We start from the raw sequence: 27,451 nt of genomic DNA, 5'->3' as shown, positions 1-27,451 counted from the left end.
AAAAAAAAAAAAAAAAAAAAAAGAGAGAAGCTCCCTCCCTTAATTAAATCAAGCCAGAGCCTCCTCAGTTGAGCACAGTACAGGGGACAAATGAGCCTGGAAACCCAGATTCTTGCCCCACCTCCCCCAGGATATACAGAAGGTCCCCAACTTACATGATTCCACCTACAATTTTCTGACTTTAAGATGGTGTGAAAGCGTATACATTCAGTAGAAACCATATTTCAAGTACCCATACAACCATTCAGTTCTTAACTTTCAGTACAGTGTTCAATAAATTACATGTGATAGTCAACATTTTATTATAAAATAGGCTTTGTGTTAGATGATTTTGCCCAGCTGTAGGCTAAGGTAAGTGTTCTGAGCATGTTTAAGGTGGGCTAGGCTAAGCTATGGTGGTCGGTAGGGTAGGTGTATTAAATGCCTTTTCAACTTAACAATAATTTCAACCTGGGATGGGTTTATCCGAGGTCGTGGAGGAGCGTCTGTAACTCCTTTTCATGGCTGCTGTGACCACGGTGGCCTCCAGAGGGCGCTGCTCCTTTTAGTTCTCTGAATTAAGCTGTGATTTTTTTTTTTTTTTTTTTTTCCCATCCCATCCCACTTTTGGACTGAAAAGCTGTGGTTCTAAACCATGAGTCAGCATCAGAATCCCCTGGAAGGCTTGTTAAACACATCAATGGGTCCCACCCCTGGAGTTCCTGATCCACTAAGTCTGGGTGAGACCTAAGAATTTGCATTACTAGTGAGTTCCCGGGTAGATAATGATGATGCTGGCCCAGAGACCACAGTTGGAGAACCACTACTCACAAGGATCTAGAGCCCTTCTTTATGTCTTCAGAAGAACAGGTGAAACAAGGCCAGAATTTTGAAAGGAGACCTTACCAAAGGCTCAGGAGGAAAAAATATATAAATTAGAAAAAACCAAAAAACCAAAAACAGAGCCAGCTCCAACCATGTAATGTGCCTTACACTTTGTGGCTCTGAGTTCTGAGTGCTGACAAAGTTCTGGCTTCCTGGCTGAGAAGGGGCCTCTCTTCCCCAGCCCTTCTTCAGGGCAGATGCACATTCCTAGGAAGGCAGTAGAAGGTGTAAGACCGGCCTAAAAGCACGAATCTTAACTTGATGGGAAGGCTCATCTCGCAAAGACCAGGAGGCAGAGATCAATGCACAAGCAAGAGGTTTTTATTTCCGGCATGCTGGAGGTCACCCCGTTTTCAGGACAGGAGCGGCCCCGAATTCACAATGCAAGCAGCTTTTATACAGTTTTTTTTGAACAGATACTGTGATAGGATCAACTGTTGGTTATCTGTGGCTCTTTTAGATTTACAGGTGGGCTTCAGCTGGCGCCTTTTGGGTTTACAGGTGGGTTTTAGCAGGCTGGCACCCCTTTAGTGCATTTCTCAATTGTTTACCTTCCCTGGGGCCTGGCTTTGAACCAGCTATTTCCTGGATCCGGTGGGGGCTATTAATGTTTAGTGTGCTCGGGCCTGACCTTTGTCACGGCCCCTGATAAGCTGCGTTGCTTATGCACTGTTACAAGACTGCGTACATTAAGTTTATATTTTTCTACAATTCTACTACTTATATTCTATGACCCCCCTACATTACAATTTATTTCCAACAAAGGTTTTATCCCAAGGCCTTCACGGGAACAAAGCCATTGAGAACATACACAACACCCGAACTGCATAATCTGAATGAGCAAATTACACGTATGATAGCAGGGAGTTTTTATTTCCTTAAGAGAGACTTACTTCTTTTGTAGCTCCCTCCAATTCCTGGTGTATAGTTAATAAACGTCTGAAGTGAATCAAGTTTTGGCATACAACATCTCTTCCTGAGTAGAGACACAGTCTACTTTACCAATGTTACTCATTTGTTCTCATCTAGCTATATGTATCCAGTGAACTTTGAATCATTTATTTTTAACATTGCTCCAGCTTTCCAGATAGCACACAGGCTCAATAAATACAGATTTATTCTTCTTATCTCTGTACTGTGTCTTTCTTGGATCATAGTCTTGCCAAATATTATAAAATACTGCTTAGAAACCTGTGCTTAATTACTAGTCTATGTTTCTTTCAGCGTCAGGACTTGTCATGACTCCGGGTTGTTTGTAAAAGAAAAATAAGCGTAAAATTTCTCCCTTAAAGCTAAACACCATCTGATCCTCTTGAGAATTAATGGAACTTCCCCACCTATGTTTCCCTTCTTATCTATGTTGTCTTCTGCCCCTCCCAACTAGAGGACCAGTTGAGTTCCTTCATATTTCCAAAGCCCTGGGGATCCTCAAGACATAGACTAAAGCAGGGGTAGGAGGAAATGAGGATGGAGAAGAGGTGACAGTAGGGGCTGGGCCCTCATTGAAGTTCACTGTGAGCATCAGTTTGGATATCAGATAAAGCAGGACAGGATAGAGGATGGGATGGACAGAGGAACAACAACAGGAATTCAGACCCAGTTCCATCAGGGCAGCCTCAGGGTCACCAGCCCTCTTTCCTCCCCTACCCTGTCACGTCTCAGCAAAAGCTTCGCACTAGTCCTTAAAAGGAGGTGCCAGCAAGAAGCAAGAGTCAGAGCAGGCTGGAGAGAGAGAATTCCTGAGCATGGGAGCAAGATGGAGGGGGGATGAGACCAAGGCAGAGACTCTTCCAGAAGGATGAATTGCTCCTCTCACAAGCTACACACACACACATACCATACACACACTCACACAAACATCGCACAAGTTCCTCATCCTGGAAGTCCAAGCGTCTCCAGCTGACTCACCACCCAATCCCTAAACAAACTGCTTGACCTAGTTCTCAGGAGGAGCATCACTTCCAGCCTCAGTCCCTCATGGGTGATTCCTTTATACGTGCAGTGGCCACTCTTCTTATCCAACCCAGGTGACTATAGGACTAAAGTCACTCTTCCTGACATCGAATTTGTGACATATCCTTCATGTTTGTGTTTAAAAGACCAACCAGAGCTCAATGCAATAGAACTTGGGCTTGGAATGCTCTTCCAGGAGTCAAACCATTGAAAAACACTTCCTTGTTCCTAGAGAAACAAAAACAAAGAAATCAGGAAAAATAAAAATGTGGCATCTGTTTGCAAACCCTTACTAAATGTTAATATTTTCTAAAAGAATAATATATTGAGGAGTAAGTGTCTTGCTTGAGAGAGATGAAATGGAGAGATTTAAGAACTTTCAAACTGATGATTCATGGGTGAAGAAAAAGCAATTTTTTAAAAATTGTATTAGATCCCCATAATAGTTCAGTGTGGGAAGTGGGTTTCATTTTACCCATGAGGAAACTAAGGGTTCAGAGAAGGTAGGTGATATGTCTATGATCACACAGCAAGAACCCGGAACTAGATAGAACCCAGTCCTTCTAACATATAGTCTAATGTTCTTACAAGTATGTGTGGGAAAAGTATTGGCTCTCACAAAACTTAAGACAAAGAAATATAGTCAATACTATCAAAAATTTCCCCACAAGGCTGTGCCTAAATTTACATTCACCCATAGAAAATATAGTTTTACTATATAAAAATAGTATATATATTATAGTTTTATTAAACATCTTCATCATTAGAAAAATTAAGGGTGCTTGGAATTTTTCTCTACAAAAACAATAATATGTGAAGTTGAAAGAAAGATAAACTCAAGACTGAGAAGTTTAGTTCAAAACCAATTAGCCAAAGCAAATCTCTTTTGTACTTTAAAGTCCTCTAAACCTCTTTCATAGGATGTTTTGTTGATTAAGAATCAAACATAGCCAGACATTTGTGGAATTTTCAAGTAGGAAAAAAAGACACATACACACACAACACACACACACAACACACAATGAAGCCCAGAGGAAACAGTATAATGCAGGAAGCCGAATAAAATACTTTTTAAAAACTGTCATTATTGTTTTCAGTAAAATAAAAGATATTTCAACCACAAAAACCAAACAGGATGCAATGACAGAGACATAGAGAATAATAAAAAGTTCTTAAAAACACAGAGTACAAATAACAAAATTGAAAATTCAGTAGAAGGGCTGGACAATAAAATTATGTAAATCTCCCAGAATGTGGAACTATAAAAGACAAAGAGATGGAAATAGGAGAGAAAAGGCAAGAGACTTACAGGAAAAAATAAAGATATCTATCAAGTAACTAGTAGAAGTTCTAGAAAAAGTAAACAGGTAAAATAGAAGAAATAAAATTATCAAAGAACTAATATAAAAAAAATTCAGAATAGAAGAACATAAGTCTGCAGCTTGAAAGAGCTCACCAAGAGCACAATTCATACAAATGAAATAGACCACACCTCGGCATAACACAATAAAATTTTGCAGAAACAAAGTAAATAAAAGATTCCAAGCACTTTCAGAGTGGAAAAACAGGACACAAACAAAGGGTGAGGAATCAAAAGGATATTTAATCTTCAATAGCAACACAGAAAAATGTCAGGCAATTACTTCAAAATATTTAAGTTGATGGGGACCAGATATTTGCAAAGTAACAAAGCATCACCTCACAGGTTACTTGTGAGTCACAAGAAGAAAAAACAAACATTACAACGAAAGCACCAGGTTTACCCCATCTGAACCCAGTGATGAATATCAGCATCATTATTTAATGGAGTGAGACATTGTGTGCATCCTGATGTGATGTAATGTGAAGTAAGCAGCATTGTCTGTGATGTATTCTTACCGAAAATGTTTAAGCTGAAGCTAATCAGCCTTTGGCTTTCATTTCTAGTATGCAGGAAATACAGGGGCTAGAAGAATAAGTTAAACTCCCTCACCAGGAAGAAATCAGCCAATTCTAGAACTTGGGACATTCTATACGACAATTTACCTGTTCTCTACAACTAGACAATGTCATAAAAAAAAAAAAAGGAGGTGGAGTTGGGGGAGGGTATTCTAGATTCAAAGAAGCTTAAGAAACATAAAATAATGGCCAAAAACTATATGTAGGCCATGATTGGATTCTAGTTCACCCTAAGCAACAGTAAAAACTATTTTGAAAACAATTGGAGAAATTTGAATACTAATTGGATACTGAGTGATGTTAAAGAATTATAGTTAATGCTATTAAGTGTAATAGTGGTATTGTGAAAATGTAGAAATGGTCTTATTTTTAAGAGATCCACATTAAACTATTTAGAACATAAATGCCATAATTTCTTCAACTTAATTTTAAATATGTGAGAGAAAAATAAATATATGAAACAATTATGAAAAGATGTTAACATTTGTTAAATTCATAGAACCAGTGCTTCTCGCATTTTAATGTGCACATGAATCAACGGCGGATCTTGTTAAAGTACAGACTCTGATTCAGTATGTCTGGGCTGGAGCCTGAGATTCCATGTTCCTAATGAGCTGCAAGTGATGCCTGATGCTGTTGGTTCATGAACTTCTATATTAGTCCATGTCTGTTGCTTACAACAAAATACCTGAAACTATGTAATTAATAAAAAAAAATGAAGTTTATTTCTTACAGTTTTGGAAGCTGGGAAGTCCAGAATCCAGGGAACATATCTGGTAAGGGCCTATTTTTTTAGTGGAAACTTTCTACAAGGTCCCATGGTGACCAGGCTGTCACATGATGAGAATGGGCTGAGCAAGAGAACTAACATTCTCACTTGCTCTCCTTACGAAGCAATCAGAACCACACCCATTACTTCCTGAACGGATCAATCCATTCCTGAGGGCACAGTCCTCACAAGCTCGTGACCTCTTAAAGACCCTACCTTTCAAATACCATAATTGAATTCCCACCATCTTAACACAGTTACAGTGGAGAATCAAGCCTCCAACACATAAACTTTTGGGGGACACATTTGACCCATAGCAAACATATTTTGAATAGTAAGATTTTATAGTATTCTCTCTGCATATCTGATTGAAAAAATTGTTAAGGCTAATTACTAAAGAAATAGAAATGAGTATATAAATTCCAAATAGAAAAAAGTAAAAGTCAAATTAAAAATAAATTTAGATATAGCCAAAGCAGTCTTGATGGGGAAAAGAAAAAACAGTCAGAGGCATTACACTACCTGACTTCAAAATATACTACAAAGTTATAGTAAACAAAACAGCATGGTACTGGCATAAAAACAGACACTCAGGCTAATAGAACAGAGTACAGAACCCAGAAATCAGCCCACAGACTAACAGTCAACTGATCTTTGACAAGGGCAACAGGAGCATATACTGGGGAAAGGACAGCCTCTTCAATAAGTGGTGCTGGGAAAAATCAGACATCAATATGTAGAAGAATGAAACTAGACCCATATCTCTCATCATATAACAAAATCAACTAAAAATGGATTAAAGACCTAAATATAAGACCTGAAATTTCAGAACTCCTAAACAAAAACATAGGGGAAACACTTCAGGAATTAGGACTGGGCAAAGACTTTATGAATATGACCCCGAAAGCACAGACAACAACAAAAATAACCAAATGGGATCATATCAAACTAAAAAGCTTCTGTACAGCCAAAGAAACAACAGATAGAAAAGACAACTTACAGAATGGGAAAAAATATTTGTACACTATGCATCCAACAAGGGCTTAATATCCAAAATATACAAGGAACTCAAACAACTTTACAGCAAAACAACAAGTAACCCAATTAAAAAATGGGCAAAGGTGCTGAATAGGCATTTCTCAAAGGAAGATATACGAATGGCCAACAGACACGTTGAGAAAAATTGCTCAACGTCACTCAGCAATCAGAAAATGCAAATCAAAACCACACTGAGATACCATCTCACTCCAGTCAGGATGGCTAATATCCAAAAGACTGAGAATGATAAATGCTGGTGAGGTTGCGGAGAAAAAGGAATTCTTGTACAGTGTTGGTGGGACTGCAAAATGGTGCAGCCTGTATGGAAAATGGTATGGAGGTTCCTCAAACGATTACAGATAAATTTACTATATGACCCAGTGATCCCACTGCTGGAAATATACCCAGAGGAATGGAAATCATCATGTTCAAGGGATACCTGTATTCCCATGTTTATTACAGCACTATTTCCAATAGCCAAGAGTTGGAACCAGCCCAAATGTCCATCATCAGATAAGTGGATAGGAAACTGTGGTATATCTACACAATGGAATACTACTCTACTATAAAAAAGAATGAAAACTACCATTCACAGCAACATGGATGGACTTAGAAAAAACTACATTAAGTGAAATAAGTCAGGCACAGAAAGAGAAATACCACATATTCTCACTTATTTGTGGGAGCTAAAAATAAATAAATACACAAACGGGTGGGATGGGGAAGAAGACACAACAATCACAATTCCTTGAACTTGTTAAGACAAGTGAACAGATATGAGGTTGATGGTTGGAAGTGGGGAGAGGGAAGGGGGGAGAAAGGAATCAGTAAAGGGACACAAAAATCAACTACACTCTATATTGATTAAAAAAGAAAGGAATGAAATTCTGCCATTCACAACATGGATGAACTTAGAGAAAATTATGTTAAGTGAAAAAGCTAGGTCCAGAAAGAAAAATACTGCATGTCCTCACTCACAAGTGGGAGCTGAAAAAAAAATACAAAAAACAAAAAAATAAAGAAAAATACAACAATCACAATAATTTTTTAAATTTTCAAAAGGAGAGAATGGAACTGAGGCCACCAGAGGAGAGAAAGGGGGAGGGGGATAAGTTGGTAAAGGGACACAAAAAATGTTTATATTGTATAGTGATAAAATATATAAATAAATAAAAATTTAATTGTAAAAGAGAATAAACTTTATAAAATCTAAAATCAGATCATGTATTTCTGATGAAAATTTAGCATGTAATATTGAAGTGTGCTGCGGTAAATGTACAATACATGCCAGTTTAGACGACTCAGTACAAATGTAAAAATTTTTAATAATTTTTATAATGACACATGCTGAAATTATAATATTTTGTATATATTGGACTTAAAATGTAGTATTAAAAAAATCTAAGAGGGCTGGCCAGTTTGCTCAGTTGGTTAGAGCACAGCCTTATAACCCCAATGTAATGGATTCAGATCCCCACACCGGCCAGCCACAAAACAAAACAAAACAAAAATTTAAGAAGAAAGCAATAACAAAGAGGGAACACGGAAACAGCAGAATGAGAAAGCAAATGGTAGAAATAAATTTGCATCCATTAGGAGTCACAAAAATATATAAACTCAATTTACCAGTTAAAAGACTGAGATTGTCAAATTGAAAATAAAAAATGTAGTCATATCGTAGATACAAAGAGACAAATCTAAAACATAAAGGCATAGAAAAACTGAGAGTAAGAGAAGTGAGATGTAGACATATTACATATGTGCAAACACGAACCAATTCATTTCATTTTTTTGGCAGCTGGCCTGTACCGCCTTCATGATTTGCTGAAGGTCACACAGGTTCATAAGTGGGCAGAATGTATACCAGTGAATGTCTCTCTCCACTTAGCTATTTAGTCTTGCAATAAAACAGAGGCAAAATCAAGTGATCTCTAAGAATGCATGCAGTTTAAAAACTCTAATTTTCATGTTCTTCCCCCTTCCCCCGAGTATCTTTAAAGGTTTATTCTTCTCAGAGGGGAGAGGGGCTCAGTCCTTCCTGGCAGCCACTTTCCTCACAGCAGTCAGGACATTGCTCAGCTCCTCTCACTTCCTCTTGGTGCAGATGTGTGTCCCCACCCTTTTCTTGATGAACTTGAAGGCCCATTTGCCCTCGTTGACCTTGAGCAGCTCCAAGGTGCAGCATTGGTAGGGGGCAAAACCACACACCTCCCAGATGTATGCGTGGTGATGTGCCCCACGGTGGCGGCTGTGCCTCAGTTTGCCCACGTTCTTGGTCACCATGGCTATGGAGCAGCACTGAGCCGTGGCTGCTGCTCTTCAGTGGCTGCTGCGGAGGAAAGCAATTTTAAGATTCTTGAAAATGTTTTGCTAATACTCTGTCAATAGTGCCTGTGAGCACCAGAGCCTTCTACTTCTAACTATAAATAAGTGAATAAATTGCATTCTCCTTTCTTTTTTTAAGGTAGGAAAGCATTAGCAATTCACTTAAATCCACTTCAAAGATAATGAAAAGTCAAGCAATATTACAGCACATAAAACAGAGCCTTGGTGAGATAAGACAATAGTTTGAAGCTGCTACAAATTATTCTTTTCCACGTGTTTAATGAGAAGCAGTGGTTTAGGTATCCACTTCTCCTAGTGGCCTGAGGTTAACCGTTACCAGCATTGCCATAGTAATGTGTTTAAAGATGTTTTATGTTAAAACATATATACCGTATCTTCCTCATAATTGCTGCCATTCAATTTCCAAAAGCATTATGGTATGTCATTGAGAGTCCATTCATTTAGTCCACTTCCCATTTACTGAGGGCCCACTGTGTGCCAGGCACTATGCCAGGTACTTATGTATAGTGGGGAAGCAGACAAACCAGCTCCCTGACCTCATGAGACAAGGCTTCCTGAGAAGGTCAGTAAGTAAGAAAGTAAAGATTTTGAAGAATTCTATAAAAATAAAAACAGGATGCCAAAATGTAGTTTCTGGGGAAGGACACTTCAGAGAAGGTGGTCAGGGAAGATCTCTCTGAGGAGGGATTCTTGAACTGAAACCGGAAGATTAGGAAGGGGTTGGGTGGGCAAAGAGATGGCGACGCGCATCCCAGGCACAGAGAATAGTTAATGCAAAGTTTCTGACGTGGGCATGAGCTTATCTGAGGGACAGCAAAGGCCGGTGTGGCCAAAACACCACAGGTCAAGAGAAGAATTCTACGAGATAAGGTTGAAGTTTGGCAGGCCACAGATTGCACAGGCTTGAGAGCCTTGGTAAAGAATCTGGACTCCACTGCAAGAATTTAAAAAAAAACCAAGTTAGAAAGTTAGGCAGACAAGTGTTCCTGTGTCCCTCGTTAAACATCAATCCCGTTTCCCCAAGTACCCACCTGCTGGATGGGCCAGGCTAGGAGCTGTAAGAGTGAGGTATCGGGATCTTTAAGAAGCTTCCTGGGTGATTCTGATGTACCACAGTTACAAATGACTGCTCTAGGAGATCACAATCCCGGGACATGACATATCCCAGTATCTGGTTTTCCTGTGGCCACTGTTTCTTCAACTTGAAAAGAAAACTTTCCAATAAATGAATTATTAAATTATTTAAAACATAGATAAAGCAATGACTGTTACTAGCACACCAACTTTTGAAAAGTCAAACAAAAAAAAATGGGTATAATTTCCAGAGTTCAATTCAAAGACCTGCTTCTAAGTTCTTCCTGGCTAAGAGTTCAGCTGTAGAACCCTGGCTAAATCATCTCCTGGCTTGCCCTTGGAACAAGCACGGAGACACTTACCAAAAGATAGGTGGTCCCAACAGGATTTCAAAACCAAAATATCCACCAGCAGGTGGGTAGATCCTAATTTTCTATAAATATCATTTGGTTGAGAAACCATCGTGGCCAGTACAAACTGTGACCTCTGAAACTGAACTTTGTAGCCAAAAGAAAGTAGAAAGAAGCCTCCACTGGGAATGGGGATGGCACGGGGGTTGGGGGGTGGCTAATAAAAACATTTAACCACTGGTAGCACATGGTCACAGATCAATCAGCACAGAGCCCATTTGCAGACACCTGCTGTGTGCAAGTGTGAGTGCAAATGAAGGGAATGTCAGGCCAGCTTCTATTTCCACTCTCCTGTCCACCGGGAGAGTCAGGAACAAACGAAGGAAGGAGCCACCCAAAACCGTGGGACCTCTTCTGAGGCAGTTAGAGCCTCAAACCCAATTATTTCTTCCTCTCTATCCATTCTGAGACTACAAATCCTAGAAATGCAAAAGATGTTTGTCCCACTCCAACCCAAGCAAGGGGGGCTTCAAGAGAACAAGTCAAAGAACCAGAATTCCATCCCCTGAATTGTAGGGGGACAGGGACTGGTGCATGAATCCTGACAGGAAGGTTTTGGAAGGGAGAGCCTTGTTGGAGAAGGTGAGTAGAGAGGGCTGCAGTGGAGCATCCTGTGCTTCTATTGATGGAGGCTGACAAATGTGTTTTTTTCGTACACCAAGTGGACCCTTGGAAGAAAGCCAATCGTTTTCTTTTTAATACATTTTAATTGAAGTATAACATAGAAAAGTGTACAAATCACAAGTGTACACCTTCATGGATTATCACAAACTAAACATCCATGTAATAACCACCGAGATCAAGAACATGAGCATAATCCCAGAAGCACCTGCCATGCCCTTCTTAATCCCTCAAAGGTAACCACTATCCTCACTCATGAAAACACAGACTCGTTATGCCTGTTGCTGAACGTTTTATAAACATAATCAATCACTCAGCACATGAGCTTGTGTCTGTCTTCTTTCACTTGACATGTCCATTTGGCCCATAGAACAGACAATGACTAGTAAATGATTCTCTTCAAAATACTGAATGTGACTGAAATAGAAGACTGCAATAAAAGTTCGTCCAGGTGTGCTGACAGACTTCAGTTTTTCTTCCTGTGATAGGAGTTGAGTTAGTGAAAACTCAGGGAAAGAACCAGAAGTAATTGTCTTCTTCGGCAGGTGCAGACTTCAGACAGATAAGGGAAGAGTTTCATCTTGTTTTGGAGAGTGACAAAGTACTGAGAGATGGAGGGGTGGGAGGTCAGAGAGACCTTGAGGCTGCTTTATTATTCCAGTGTGTCAAAGCACCATATTTTGGGATAACAACCTGTGAGCTCCACCAACAACAACACTTTATATTCAAGTCTTTTCGCTTGAATTTTAGCTATACTGGTGGTTTGTCATTGTAGCTTTAATATTAATTTCCCTGAAGGCTAATGAGCACCTTTTCATATATTTATTGCCATTTTGACATCCTCTTTTGTGAATTGACTGTTCAAGTATTTTGCCCATTTTTATGTTGGTGGATGTATTAGTCTGTTTTGTGTTGCTGTAACAGAAATACCTGAGACTGGGTAATTTATAAGGAAAAGAGGTTTATTTGACTTACGATTCTGGGAGAGGCCTGAATCTGAATCTGGCATGGGCCTCAGGCTGCTTCTACTCATGGTGGAAAGTAGCAGGCAGCCAGTGGGTGCAAGCAGATCTCATGGTGAGAGGAAGCGAGAGAGAGAGAGAGAGAGAGGAGGTGCCAGGGTCTTTTTAAATAACCAGCTCTTGCAGGAACTAATAGAGTGAGAACTCATTCTTTAATCCCCCACCTAGGGAGAGCATTAATCCATTCATGAGGGATCCACCCCCATGACTCAAACACCTTCTAGCTCTGCCACATTGGGGATCAGATTTCTGCATGAGTTTTGGGGAGACAACACATCCAAACTCTATCAATGGACTATATTAATGCTTTATATTCATTCCTTTCATATTCAAGTATAGGTATTGAAAATATCTTTTCTGATTGTGTGGCTTGCGTTTTTACTCTCTTAATGGTGTCTTAGGATGAACAGAATTTTCTAATTTATTTTTGTCCAATTTATCAACCTTTATCTTTATGTTAATGATTTTTGTATCCTATTTAATAAATATTTGTCCAGCCTACAAACCTCTCTGTTTTTAGGAAAAACAGGCCAAGAAGTCAGTAAGAATGAAGAGTATTTGCACAACACTATTATCAAACCTGATCTAGTTAATATCTTTAACATGATAACATGTCTATCTCAGCCAAAAAACACCAGTATTGTGCTTAATGGGGAAACATTAGAAACATTCCCACCACATGGGCCGGCCCGGTGGCGCACTGGATAAGTGCACCGCTTGGGAAGCGCGGCGGCGCTCCCACCCGAGGGTTCAGATCCCACATGCAGACCGGTTCCCGCTCACTGGCTGAGCGAGGCGCGGGAGCAACGCCGAGGGTTGCAATCCCGTTGCCGGTCCCCGGTCCGGTACGGGGGCAACACTGAGGGTTGCGATCCGTTGCCGGACACGGAAAAAGACAAAAAAAAAAAAAAAAAGAAAGAAACATTCCCACCAGAGTCAGGAAAATGTCAAATATGCTCATAATCACTATTTTTATTAAACATTGCACCAGAGGTATTATCCAACACATTTGCAAAAGAAAAACATATAAAAGAACAACATCAAGGTAAATGGTTTGATCCCCATACCAGCCAGCTGCCAAAAGAAAAAAAAAGAAGAAGAAAAGAAAGGAAAAAGCATAACATTTGCTAGTTGCAAGTGATATGGTTCTATACTGGAAAATGCAAAGTAATCAACTGAAATATACTATAAATAAGAATAAAATTCTGCAAGGTGGTACAGCATGAAATAATATACAAAATAAATAGTTTTCACTTAACCAACAATCAGATAGATATGATAAAAGAGAAATTCCCAATTTTAATAGGAAAACAAGTCTAGGAATAAGCCTAAAAATTAATGTATCAGTTCTATATGAACAATATCTTAAAACATTGAAGGGCATGGGCCGGCCTGGTGGCACACTGGAGAGTGCACCGCTTGAGAGTGTGGCGGTGCTCCCGCCGAGGGTTCGGATCCCATGTGGAGACCGGTTCCCGCTCACTGGCTGAGTGCGGTGCGGGTGCAACACCGAGGGTTGCGATCCCGTTGCCGGTCCCCAGTACAAGCGCGACACCGAGGGTTGCGATCCCATTACCGGTCAGTAAAAAAGACAAAAAGGAAAAAAAAAAAAAAAAACATTGAAGGGCATAAAGGAAGACTTGAATAAGTGCAAAGACATACAGTGTTCTTAAGACGGAAACATCAAAGGTGTTAATTTTTTCCAAAGTGAATTATGAATTTAATATCTTCTCTGTGCAACCAAGACAATACTTTTGTTGTTGTTTTGTGTGTGTGTGTGTATGTGTGTGTGTGTGTGTGTGTGTGTGTGTTTGAAACCAGACAATAAAATCCATCTATACAAAAAATGATACAAAAACTTTTAAATGGGAAGGGCAGTAAGCAGAGACTAATCCTATGAAATATTAAAACATACTAAAAAGCTTCAATAATTAAAATAGTATGATGGATATGTTACCTGATGGCAGTTCTAGGTTCTTGGTCAAACCATGAAGAAAAATCTTTCACAGGACTGAGAGGAGCCCACATCATAGGGAGCATCTATACAATGAAAGGGAAAAGAAGAGGGATAGACAGACAGAACATTCAAACAGTAGGACTTTATTGTAAAGCAAAAGTACATATAGAAGGGTGTGCCGGCATCTCCATGAGGGAGGAACACACCATGGATTCTTAGGGGCAGGTTTGTGCTTTTCTGGTATGGGGGTGTTTCTCTATCCTAACTTGGGGGAGGAACATTCAGCTGTGGGGGGAGGATCTAGGGTAATTAAGGCCTAACAGGCTGATGCAAGGTTACATCAGCTTCCTGTCATGCATAGTGGAGTCACTTTTCCCTTAACTTTGTCCTTTCTGGTTTCGTGTCATGGGTAGAAGGTTGTGTGGTGGTCGTCTGCACATCTGTTCATTCTAGTGTGCAGGTGCAGCAGTTTTTGTAAACTACAAAGTTCCAGGTGTACCCTGTTGATTGGTAGGATGGTTAAGCTGCTGTCAGCTCATTATGGGTTCATTAACTGCAAAACAAGGAAGTGCCTAGTGCCAATCCTGTCTAAATACTTGTGAGCAGCCTCCCTGGGGTGTATCCCTAGTCTGTCCTGTCTCAGATAGACCAGTGGAAGAGAGTGGAAAGTCCATAAATAGATCTAAATATATGTAGATTTTTACTGTAGCAAGTGAAGCATCTCAAATCTGTGAGGGAAAATGATTATCCAGTAAATAGTGTTAGAATAACTGGTTAGTGTCTGGGAAAAAAACTAAGTTGAAACCATTATGTTACACCTTACTCCAAGAAATATCAAGTGGATCAAAGATTTAAATGTAAAATATGAAAGCATACAAGTCGTAAAAAAAAAAAATCGAAATTCTTTTAAAACGTTGAAGTGGCGAAGACCTTACTAGTTCTGTTTAGTAGCCATTAAAAATTGGCTAATTGCTAAATTCCACTACAGAAAAACAAAGAAAAGCTTCTGCATGAGAGTGGGTGGAGAGGAGGGAGAGAGACATTATAAGCCAAGTCAAAAAATAAATGACAACCTGGAAAAATCTTGTCAATTAAAAATCACAGAAGAAACGCTTATCTCCCTAATATTTGAAGAGCTCCTAGATATCTGGGCCAGCCCGGCGGCGCACTGGAGAGTGCGCCGCTTGGGAGCGCGGCGGCGCTCCCGCCGAGGGTTCAGATCCCATGTGGAGACCGGTTCCCGCTCACTGGCTGAGTGTGGTGCGAGCGCAACACCCAGGGTTGCAATCCCGTTGCCGGTCCCCGGTACGGGCGCAACACCGAGGGTTGCGATCCCGTTACCGGTCAGTAAAAAAGACAAAAAAAAGGGAAAAAATAAATAAATAAATACATAAATAAATAAATACATAAATAAATAAATACATAAATAAATAAATACATAAATAAATAAATACATAAATAAATAAATACATAAATAAATAAATACATAAATAAATAAATACATAAATAAATAAATAAATAAATAAATAAATAAATAAAGAGCTCCTAGATATCAAAAAGAGGAACACCAACAAACTAGTAGAAAAATGGGCAAATATGAACAGACTGTTCACAGAAAAGGAAGCACAAATAACATTAAATTTATGAAGAGTTGCTTAACATCTCTCATAATGACTATCTCAGGATAGTTTCCCCTTTATCAGATTGGCAAACGTGCAAAAAAGTAACAATGTGTTCTGCTGGTAAGGGTATGGGAAGATAGGCACTTTTCACACATTGCTCATAGGAGTTTAAATGGACCCAACCCCAGTGGAGGGCCAATTGTCACTATCAAAATTATTAATGAAGATCCCTTTCATCCAGCAATTCCATTTCTGAGAATTTATCCTGCATCCATAAGTGCACACCTTTAAAATGACATGTGTATACAACGTTATTCATTGTATATGTTATTGAGACAGCAGAAGAAAGATTGGACCCAAACATCAATAATAGAAAAGTAGTCGGAGAAGTTAAGATCCATATAACTGGTTATGATAGAATATTATGCAGTTGCAAAAATGAATGGGGAATTATTCTTGAAGCAATTTAAAGATATCTCTAAGATATAGCGAGTAGGGAAAGAAAATGCAGAACGTGTGTATAATATACTACCTTGTACGTATAAGATGGAAAAGAATATGAACTTACAACCTATACAAGCAAATTTAAAAAGCTCTGGATCTGTGCTCAATGTTCTTGATTTTTTCCTTCCAGCTCCAATCTTCAGTTTTCCCTACCTGCCTCTTTCCCAGCAGGCTGAATGTTATGCATTAGAGAAGCCCTCTCACTTTGGGTTGGATTTGGCAAATGGGAGCTAAAGCAGGAATGTCAGGGCAGAAGAATGTGATCGGTGGAGAAAGCCAGGATTTCTCCTTAGCTCGACCAGATGCAGGTTGGAAGTGGCTTATTCTCTGCTTACAGCCACAACTACTGCTGGGCCACAGTCTTCTAAAACTGTATCTAGTTCCAATAACTGCTCCCTCCCCTTGCACCTTGAGCCCCCTAACCCCACTTTTGTTAGCACTGGTATGCTTGCTCATCCTTTGCTGGTTTCCCTTAACCATGCACGAAACATTGTAAATAGTCCCTCCGTTAAATTTCCTCACCTACCCCACTTGAGTTTGCCATCGGTTCCCTATGGGGTCCTTGACTGATATGGCTATTGAGATGATGGATTTCGGGGGAAAAGTGGAGATTTTTTATTGTATAATGCTTTATACTTTTTGGTTTCTGAATCCTGTGAATGTACTGCATATTACAAAATTTTAACATATACGGTTTTTTGTCCTTTTTTTTTTTTTTTTTTTTTTGTGACCGGTAAGGGGATCGCAACCCTTGGCTTGGTGTCATCCGCACCAGGCTCAGCCAGTGAGCACACCGGCCATCCCTATATAGGATCGGAACCCGTGGCGGGAGCACCACTGTGCTCCCAGCACCACACTCTCCCGAGTGCACCACCGGGCCGGCCCTAACATATACTTTTTAAAAACTTTTTACTTTAATCGTAGCTTCACGGGAAGTAACAAAAATAGTACAGAGAGGCACCTGTAGCCTTCAATCAGTCTTCCCCAGTGGTTACCGCTCATGTAACTACAGCACAATATCAAAATCAGGAAACTGACATTGGTATAATGCGCGTGTGTAGAGTCCTAGGCCATTTTACGATATGTATAGATTCATATATAACCTCACCACATTCAGGATACAAAACTATTCCATCCCCCAAAAGACCTCCCTTGGGTCTACTGCTTTACAATCACGCCCACCCTTTCTCCTCCACTGTGGCAATCACTAATTTGTATTCCATCTCTATGATTTTGTCATTTTGAGAGTGTTATATCAATGGAATTACACAATATGGGGCCTTTTGACATTGGCCTTTTTCAACTTAGCACAATGCCCGTGAGATCCAACTAAGTTGCTTTGAGTTATCAACAGCCTGTTCCTTTGTATTACTGAATACTATTCCAAGGTATCAATGTACCAATTTGTTTAACTGGTTATTCACCTAGCAAGAGGCATTTAGGTTATTTGCAGTTTGGGGCAATTACAAATAAAACTTCTATAAACATTCATGTACAGATTTTTGTGTGGACACAAATTTTCATTTCTCTGGGATAAAGACCCAGGAGTGTGACTATGGGTGATATGCTAAGCGTGTGTTTACTTCTTTAAGAGACTGCCAAAGCTTTTTCCAGGGCAGGGGTATCATTTTATATTCCCACCAGCAACGTAAAGAGATCTAGTTTCTCCTCGTCTTGTCAGTATTCGGTATTGTTGCTATTCTTTGTTTAGCAGCTATATAGATGCGTGGTGATATCTCACTGTGGTTTGCATTTGCATTTGCCCAACAGCTAAGGACGTTGAACATTTTTTTATGTGTTTATTTGACCACTATATATCCCCTTCAGTGAAATGCCTCTTTGTGTCCTTCACCCATTTTCTATAACTGGATTGTTTGAACATATACTTTTTAAAAGTTTATGAATTTATTTTGGAAATCCAAGCTTATTTTGGTAAGCATGAGGAAAATAGATCAAGGCTATCTGGTGATGTTGTGAATGTTTAGAGAGAGATGCAGGAGACAGAATGGTGATACCAGGACAGAAGTTGGGGAGGTGGGGTCAAGATACAAACACAAAAGGGAGGAAGAAAGGGGGAGGGGGAGGAGGGGAGTAGAGGGAGAAAGAGAGGAAATGGCGCAGGGGCAGGAGGGAGCCAGGGCCAGACAGAATAGGATGTGGGGGGAGAAGGGAGAGACACCACAACTCCAAAGTGGAATGACATACGTCCAGGCTGAGGACATCCAGGAGCAAGGGCTTCTGCCAGGGCTGGAAAGTATCTCCAAGATGAATGGGCAGGGGAGACCGAGGTTGTCCATAAAGAAATTTTTGGCATCTTTAAATTGAATTGTAACCTGCAAAGTGATGAACATTTTGACTGCCTTTACGCTAAATCTAAGCTGACTGTTAGTGGGAAAGCTGAAAAAGAACTGAAATCAAGGGATTTGATCTTTAATCCAAGTTCTACCACATACTGAGATCTCTGACCAGCTCTTTCATCAGTAGACTGGGAAATGAAATCACCTGCCTCTCCTGTCTCTTGGGAGTGTTGCATTCCATAAGACACTTACTAGAAAATGCTTGGATATCTAGAAAGTGCTTTCTAAATAAAAGTTGTGATTGCTAATACTGCTATGACTCTGTGCTCTTCACATTGTCGTTAAGTTTCAACATCCTGTAAGTGATACTGTATGCTACATGGGAACTGCAATGAATGAGGTGGGATGGAGGAGATGAGAGAGACGGGGGTTAATGATATGACGGGCTGTGACCCAGGAGGACAGCCCTTGCTGACAGCCACCTCTCAACTTCCTCCTGTCATGGTAATAAGAGGAAGCCAGGGATTAACCAGCAGGTGGTGAGATGGGTATTCCTGACGTGGTTTCCCATCTTCCCAGTTTCTCACATTCCACCTTTCTTCCCAATCCAATTAGACACTAATTCAAAGACACCCTCCTCTTCCGAAGCCACCACCCTGGCCAAAATCCTTATCACTTCATATCGGAATTTCCCCTAAACCAGCTTTTCCTGATTTCCTCATCTCAGGCAATGACACATCTAGCCTTTTGGTTTAACTCTTTGAACTTCTAAACTTTGAAGTCACCCTAAATCATCCTTCTTCTGTCCAAAGCCATGTTTTGGGTTTCATGGGCTCTAGGCTCATTTGTCTTGTGGGCCCCTTTCTCTATTAAAAATATTCTCACACACACAATTGTATTCTGTAACTGCCCAGGTGGAAAGATGGATATAATCCAGACTGGATCCATTTTATATATTCATTATTTTTTTACTCATTTTAAGATAAATTAAAATGAAAACATTTTGTGGGCTGGTCCCGAGGCATTGTACCTACTCTGCCTAGTGGGTAAGTCAGCCCTGCTCCCATCCCAATCCCACTACTCACTAGGATCCACAGGCTGTAGGACAAAGTCCTAACTATCTACCCCAAAGTTCATGGCCTCCAAATATCTGACTGCTGCTCGCCATGATCAGTCTTTTTTGACTCTGCTTTCCCAAAAGGATGCTTTTCCTCTGCAAGGCCGGCCTGCCTGGTGTTTCTCAAAGACAGGTGTTCCTGCAACTCCTGTATTACATATTTAATCAAACCCAGGCAATCTTTTCCTGAATTGGGTTATAAATATAAACAAACAGCTTTATATAGGTGTAATTGACATACTATAAATTGCACATATTTGAAGTGTACTGTTTGATGAGTTTTTAGATATGTATAAATCCATGAAAATATCACCATAATCGAGATACTAGAAAAACCCATCTCCCCTCAAAAATTTCCTTGTTTTTCTTTGTAATCCCACCCTCTCAACCCTCCTTCCCCAGGCAGTCACTGATCTGCTTTCTGTCAATATAGACTAGTTTATATTTTCTAAAATTGTATATAAATGAAATCATACAACATGTACTCATTTATTTGTATCACTTCTTTCATTTAGCATAAGTATTTTGAGATTCATCTGTATTGTTGCATGTATCAATAATTTATTCCTTTTTATTGCTGAGTAGTATTCCAGTGTCTGGAAATACCACAGTGTATCCATTCACCTGTTGATAGACATTTGGGTTTTCCCCCCAACGTTGGGCTATTAACAACAAACTGCCATGAATAACTTTATGTGAATGAATGCTTTTATTTCTCTTGGAGAAATGACTAGGAGTCGAATGACTAGGCCATATTGTAGATATGTTTAACTTTTCAAGAAACTGCCAAAGTGTTTGTCCTATTTTAAATTTCCATGAGCAATGTATGAGCATTCTAGTACCTCCTCATTGTTGTCAACACTTGATATTGTCAGTTTTCTTAATTTTAGCCATTCTAGTGGGTGTGTAATAACTACATAGTTTTAAAGTTTATGGGTCAGTTAGTATGCAAGAGTCATTTCTCCTAGAAACATACCACTGACACACAAGTCAAAGGCAAGTGTACACCCATAGCTGAATTCTCATATTAGCCATGAGCCCTGAACAATAATTCTATTACTTTTAATAGAATTTCTAAGCCTGAGATTCCTAAGCCCCAAGTTTTAACTTCAGGATCTCTAACACTAAGTACTGAACCCTCTAAGCCTGATTCCCTCCAAGCTTTGGTCTCGCTGATAGAAATGATAAGGGTGAGGAGAGAAGGCTGAATTTATCTACTTTTTTTTTTTTAATTAACTATTTTCATGTTTTACACAAATGTCCTGACAAGAAGTAAATGGCCCACTCAAGTTGGGTAATTTGACAAGCTGTAATAAATGCACAATTACAAGGTTAGGGTAGGTGCAGAGAACACATAAGAGATAGTGCAATAGCCCAAGGCTAATAACAGTGGGGTACCTTTACCCTGTCTGGGCCTAAAGAGCTGAGGGAAAGAGTGGTTACTAGAACCCAGAAACTTAAACAACTGTGTGGAGAGGGCCTTCAGTTGAGGGACCCTGCCAGCCTGCAGCAACATTTAATGAAGGGGGTGAGGGAAAAAAATCCTTGGACCTCTCTTCCGTTTTGCCCTCTAATTCCCTGTAGATGCCTCACAAAGGCCAAATCCATAGGAAATCAGAAAGCCGGGGAGGCAAGTTGCTGTGGTTCATAAATGCCAGCCTCTCTGGGCATGGCGCTGGGGAAGAAGGAGGCAGAGTGGATCTGCAGGGCCAAAGGAAAGCTTTCTGCACAGTCTACTCCCTTTTCCCTTAAGCATCCACTCTTGTCCTCTACCCAGGTGAAAACTCATGTTCCCAACACCAGAGATATGCAAAAGCTCATCAGCTCTTATATCATTACCTGGTGATATCCATTCATTCTTACTCCCAGCTGAAATCAAAAACATTAACCACCATCAGTGCTCTTCATATTATGTAAGAACAGAAGGGAGAAACAAAACAATAAATTAAGAAAAAACTGTGCTGCTGTAATCTCCGTTTCTGTTAGTAACCAGAGACGTCTTCTTCTACCACCCATTTCAAGTTTTCTGTCAGAACTCAGCTGGGTGGGGCTCTTTATCTTATGAGGTGGCTCAAACACTTAGTCCTGGAGGATCTGAGTCCTGGGTGGTCTTGCTGTATTGGGTGGCCACATTTTCTATTGATTAAGACTGTTAGGTATATGAGAACTAAAGAGGTGTCTCTGTGAATCCTCTGCGTTCCAGACATAGTCCTCTTTTCCCTTACTGTGTAGTGTAGCAACCTAATTTCATGTGGCATCAGGATCACCCTGGCCAGTAACATGGCCCTCTTCTCTGCCTGTTTGCTCAGTGGCATGAGAAGCCTAAAATGGTCAGAGCTCCCTATTTATTGGAACCATAGCCATGCTTCCTGGGGGCAAACTTCTCCTGAACTCAAGATAGTGGGGAAAAGAAGCAAAAAGTCTTAAAGGGGCCTATCAGGTGTAGCAGTGAGGGGTACTCCCACCTCCACCTTTCAGTTCCTGGACTTGTGCATTCTGGCTCTGGGGGAGAGGCCCCGCAGGTATTCATTGCTCATCTAAAGTGTATACTGCATCCTATAAGACAGCAACCCAAACGTATAAATCAGTCTCCTTTAGTTGAATCTCCAGCCATCTATTCTGCCATTTATCAAGCCAGATTATTCTGGGAGATGGGGCACATGGTGAGATCAGTGAATTCCATGCAACCCATTTCAGTGCTTCTTTTGCCACAACATATGCTCTTTGATCAGGGCAATGTTATGGAGGATACGATGGCTATGAATCAAGCACTTCCAAGTCCAAAGAGAGTGGTTCTGGCAGAAATGCTGGAAGCAAGGAAGATACATCTGTATCCAGAGTATGTGCCTGAACTTGTGGGGAACAAATCACTGTTCCTTCCGTGATGAAAGGAGACCAGTGTAATCAGTCTGTCACCAGAGGGCTGGCTGGGAATATTGTCATATTAGAGGCTCAGGGTGGCCTTTGCTGTGAGCAGATGGGGCTCTCCACAGCAACTGTGGCCGCATGAGGGGAAGTCCGTGTTGTTGAGCTTATGCCACTATAGCCATGTTGTCCGTAGGTGCACTGAGAAAGCACCAGACTGGCTAGAGAAAGACATGAACTGACATCCATGGGACAGGTTATCTTGTCCACCCATCTATTAAGAGCACGTCTGCAGTACATACTCCATGCTTGTTCTGAAACATCCCTTCACATGCTTTTCTCCCAAGCCTTTATGACACCGATTTTCCTAATTTTTCTCCAAGTCTCTAACAAGCTAAAAAACCTGTTTACCACTGTTTATTAGAGATCTGAGCCATCTCTTCTTCCATACAAAGTGGACAATCAGATGTACTTTTCAAAGTTCTGCCCACTGGAAGGATTCCCCTTCTCCCTGGTCTTTTAGGGCCACCCCTGAATGCAGCTGAACTACAGAAGCCAGCAATCTAGAAGACCCTTCAGTAAACCGGGCCTGTTCTGCTCCATCAAGTTGTCACAGAAATCTTCCCTTGAGGCCGTGTGTGAGGCGAGTGAGGGCACCAAGGCAGGGGACCCAGCAATGCAGGAGGCTGAGCCACCTGCTTGTGCGGTTTACTTGACTCCTGGACCTACATGGGACTGACTGCGTACATCCATTTCCATTTATAATGGAGTGCTGCTGCACACATACAGTTTTAGGGTTCAGTGGATATTCCCATTCATGTTGGGTAGTTTGGGTCACACAAACTCATGGTGACCCATTGAAAGCCTTTCAGGTTCTGCCAGAGCCCAGGAGCAAGCCAGAGCTGCTTACAAATTGTAATAGTTGCCAGCAGTCATGAGTCTGTGATGAGGCTTGCCAGAGGTTCCATAAGACATCTATGTTGGGCACAGATATTTTGAGTATTATTGGGTCTGCTGGGTCATTAGGCTCAAGTAGCAGGGCAGCTTGCACCACAGCCTGGATCTGCTTCAGAACACATTTTTTGCTCTGTAATCCACTCAAAACTGTCAGCTTCACAGTTTACAAGGTAAATGAATTGGAACAGCATGCTCAAATGTGGCATATGTTGCTTCCAAAATCCAGAGAAGCCCTACATACGTTGTGCACCTTTGTAGTGATCAGTGCAAAGTACAGCAACCTGCTTCTTGCTTTTGGAGAGTGAGAGACATGCCTTGACTATCACACTCCTCAAAATATCACACATGTGGTGGCCTCTGAACTTTCAAGGATTTTATCTCCCACCCTCTGGCATGAACAGGACTAAGACATCTAGGGCACTTGCTGCTTCTTGTTTCCCAGTTCCAATTAGCATTATGTCACCATCGTAATGAATTAAACTAATGCTATGTAGAATATCAAGATGGTCAAAGTCCCTTTGGACTGTTTTTTAACAGAGACCAGGAGAGTTCACATTGCCTGGAGTAAAGTAAAGGTATAATGTTGCCCTGCCTTGAAAAGGCAAATTGCTTCAAACTGCTTCTGATTTTTATTAGTGATGAGAATGGGGGAAAGAGCATTGGCCAGGTCAATGGATACCTAGCGATGTACAGATTTGTTCCTATGAAGATACTGCATCCAGGCCACCATCATGTTTGGCATCCCCATCTGCTTAAGTTTGCAGTAATACAGATGGTCCCCAACTTACAATGATTCAACTTATGATTTTTTTGACTTTATGGTGGGTTTACGGAGATATTAAACGCATTCTTGATTTACAATATTTTCAACTTATGATTGGTTTACCAGGATGTAACACCCATCATAAGTCAAGGAGCATCTGTACAGTAATTTTCCATGACCTATCTGACTTTTTACACTGGCCAAACAGCCAGGTTGAATGGGGATGTGCTAAGAATCATACCACTGCATCTTTCAAATGTTTGATGGTGGCACCAACCTCTGCAGTTCCCCTAAGGATGGGGAACTGCTTTTGGCTTACTATGTTGAAGAGGGGTGGTGATGCAGTTCCAGGGTTTGCATTTGGCCCCTTCTACCGTAGTAACTCTCACTCCATGAATGAGACAACAAATATGGGCATTTGCCTGTTACTGAGTATATCTAATCCCACTATACATTCTAAGATGGGAAATAACCACAGTATGGATCTGAGGTCCTACTGGATCCACTGGAAGACGGACTTGGGCCCAGACTCCATCAGTTATCTGACTGATGGACAACAGTGGCATTTTTCAAGTCTCCTGGAATAAATGTCAGTTCACAACAAGTATCTAATAACTACTGGGAGGTCTATGTGTAGTTTTCTGTATGTTTAGTTTCCCAAGTAAGTGACAATACATTCATCCAGAAAGGAGGAGGATAATTCATGGTAAACCCCTGCGCCTCTATTACAGCATCCTTCCTCAGGGGACCCACTCTTCCCCTCTGTCTGGCTTAGAACCAGGAGCTAAGCAGCCAGTATTCCTCACTATGTAGATCTGAGGTAAGTGTCTTCCCATCACACCTCCAATTTTTCCACCTGTATATATCAAGAAGAACTTTGGTAGTGACTATATATTTAACTTCAAGAGTTCCTGTGATCATTTAGCTATCAATGCAGATGCCTGTGGGTTGGACAGAATGCTCTGATTACTCCATCTTTGTGGCTTACTGTGGTCACTGTGGTCATCTTGTCTTTGAGAGTTAAACTCTGCCATTTGGCCTCAAGCCTCTGGAATCCAAATACTCCCATGAGATCAGGTACCAATCCCTTTGCAACCTCCCCAAGGTCATATCTGGCCTTTCAAGAACAGCCACCAGCTTTACAAGCATGCTGGTATCCCACACTAATGCATTTCCTGTTGCTTTGGTGACTAGTGGATGAGAGGGTGGCGGAGCAGTTGCTTGTAATAGGGAAGTACTGCTCCTTGGTATCCAGGGAAGTTCCCGCATTTTGACCTAATTACTATAGGCCATAAGCAGGTCATGAAAACCTAGGACAGTGGGTCTCAAACAAGAACATGCATCACAATTCCCTGGAGAGCTTATGAAGCCACAGATTCCTGGGCCCCACCCTATGAGTTTCTGATTCAGAAGGTCTGGGGCGAGGTCTGAGAATCTGCATTTCTGTGTTCTGAGAGGAAGCCAATGTCATTGTTTGGGGATACAGTTTGAAAACCACTATTCAGTATTTCAACTTCACTATATCATAGGCCTAGAAAAGTTTCTCTCAAGCTCTCATATGCACACAAGTCACCTGGGGGTCTTGCTAACATGCAGGGTTCTGATTCAGTAGGTCTGGAGTGGATTCTGAGATTCTGGGGTTCCAGTCAGCTCCCAGGTGATCCACTGCTGCTGACCCACAGAACACACTGAGTCCAGGCTTCAATTAGCCAGCCTCACAGACCATTTATATCACTCTTAGGTGGCACAGCCACCACATTAAATCTTGACTCATTTCTGTGAGTTTATCTTAATCAAGCCATATATTTTTTCCTCCTTGGTCTAACACCCTTAGGATCCACTCCCATATGGGCTCCTCGGGCTCCTGACAATACAGATTGGTGCAATCCTGACCTGAACCTCTTTTTGTGTACAGGCTACAACCACTCAGTGCAGGACTTGTAGTTGCTTTCAGTAATGGCCTAGTGGCAATGAGGGGGGTGTGTTGGGGATGGGAGGGTCCTGAGGAACACTGGCATCAGCTTGTGAGACGAAGGCCCCAGGTGCAATCATTGAAAGATTTCTATGCAGGTGAGGACTGGTTCTCTCAAACAGTGGAGGAAGAGCTGCCTCTAATAGCTAGGGAAGTTCAAGGGACATTGGAGTTTCAACATTCTCAGTCTTACCCACTCTATGCAAATGCCTCAACCTCTGTCTCAAGTCCCACTCCTTCGCCAGGGCCCTTTCCTTGGCAAAAGAGACCTAGTGAAGTTAAAGCATTTCCTTGCTGCTGCAACCCAATTGAATATTGCTGCGACTCTCAGCATCAGGAACTGGGCTTGGCCGTGACATGTCCTCTGTGACTACAGGAGATGCTTCATCCTTCAAAAACTGCCGCCCAGGCTTTCTGATTATCCACTTACAATCTCAATTGGAAACCCACAGTTTCATTTCTTCTTTATTGTTCATACACTTTCTAGGACTGTGAAAAGAAGCCAGGTGGCTCCTTGGGTGATATAATCTTTACCATCACCATGATGACAATGCCACAGGACTTGCTCTCCCAATGCCTAGATCTTCTTGCACTTCATCTCATGCTCACATGGTAATAATCTGATTAGTCATGATGCTGCCATATGCCAGGGATTATCTATGTCTCTTTTCCTACTGGCAAATAAGGTATCTCTATGCTCTTCAAATACATGGGCCATCCAAACCCAGAATTCCAGCCCAAGTGTCTTTCTCCTGGGGACACTTGTAGTAGAAATTTCTCTATCAGTCAAGATCCTGGAAAGAAACAGATGACACAGTCCAATTGTTCAGTTTAAAGAGTTTAATAAAGGCACTATTTACAAGGATGCAAGTAGGTCATAGGAAATCCACAAAACCTGGTACAGGACCCTAGGGCTAGTAATAACATGGCACCATTACCACCCCTAGACCTGAAAGAGTGATTAGAATGCCCTTCCAGAACTAGAAGACAAGGAGGTATGTATGTAGAAGACCATCAGACCACCCAGCCTGTTCATGGTGATCCCACAGGAAGGGAGCAAGCAGACTCTTTTATTCAAGGATTCCCATTGAATGAATCCAAATTGGAAGCCAAAGGACAAGGACACTGATTGATGTAACTCAGATAGGTCAGCTTCCCAGAGTACATAGCAGGGCAGAGCAGGGTCAACAGTGAGCCTGGAGGGACAAATGGAAGATATCTTTGCTTTGTTCACCTACAAAAATGTCTAGGAGAGCAGTTCCATATCAGCATACAAAGAGCTTATTTTTATGGCAATATATTTTGCCATTGTTTAAGTGTTCCATCTTTTATTTAATCCCCTGCTGATAGACATTTAGGTTG

Source organism: Galeopterus variegatus, unplaced genomic scaffold, assembly GCF_000696425.1.
Source record: "Galeopterus variegatus unplaced genomic scaffold, G_variegatus-3.0.2 Scaffold2708, whole genome shotgun sequence".
NCBI classification, from domain to species: Eukaryota; Metazoa; Chordata; class Mammalia; order Dermoptera; family Cynocephalidae; genus Galeopterus; species Galeopterus variegatus.
This window is presented reverse-complemented; position numbering follows the sequence as displayed.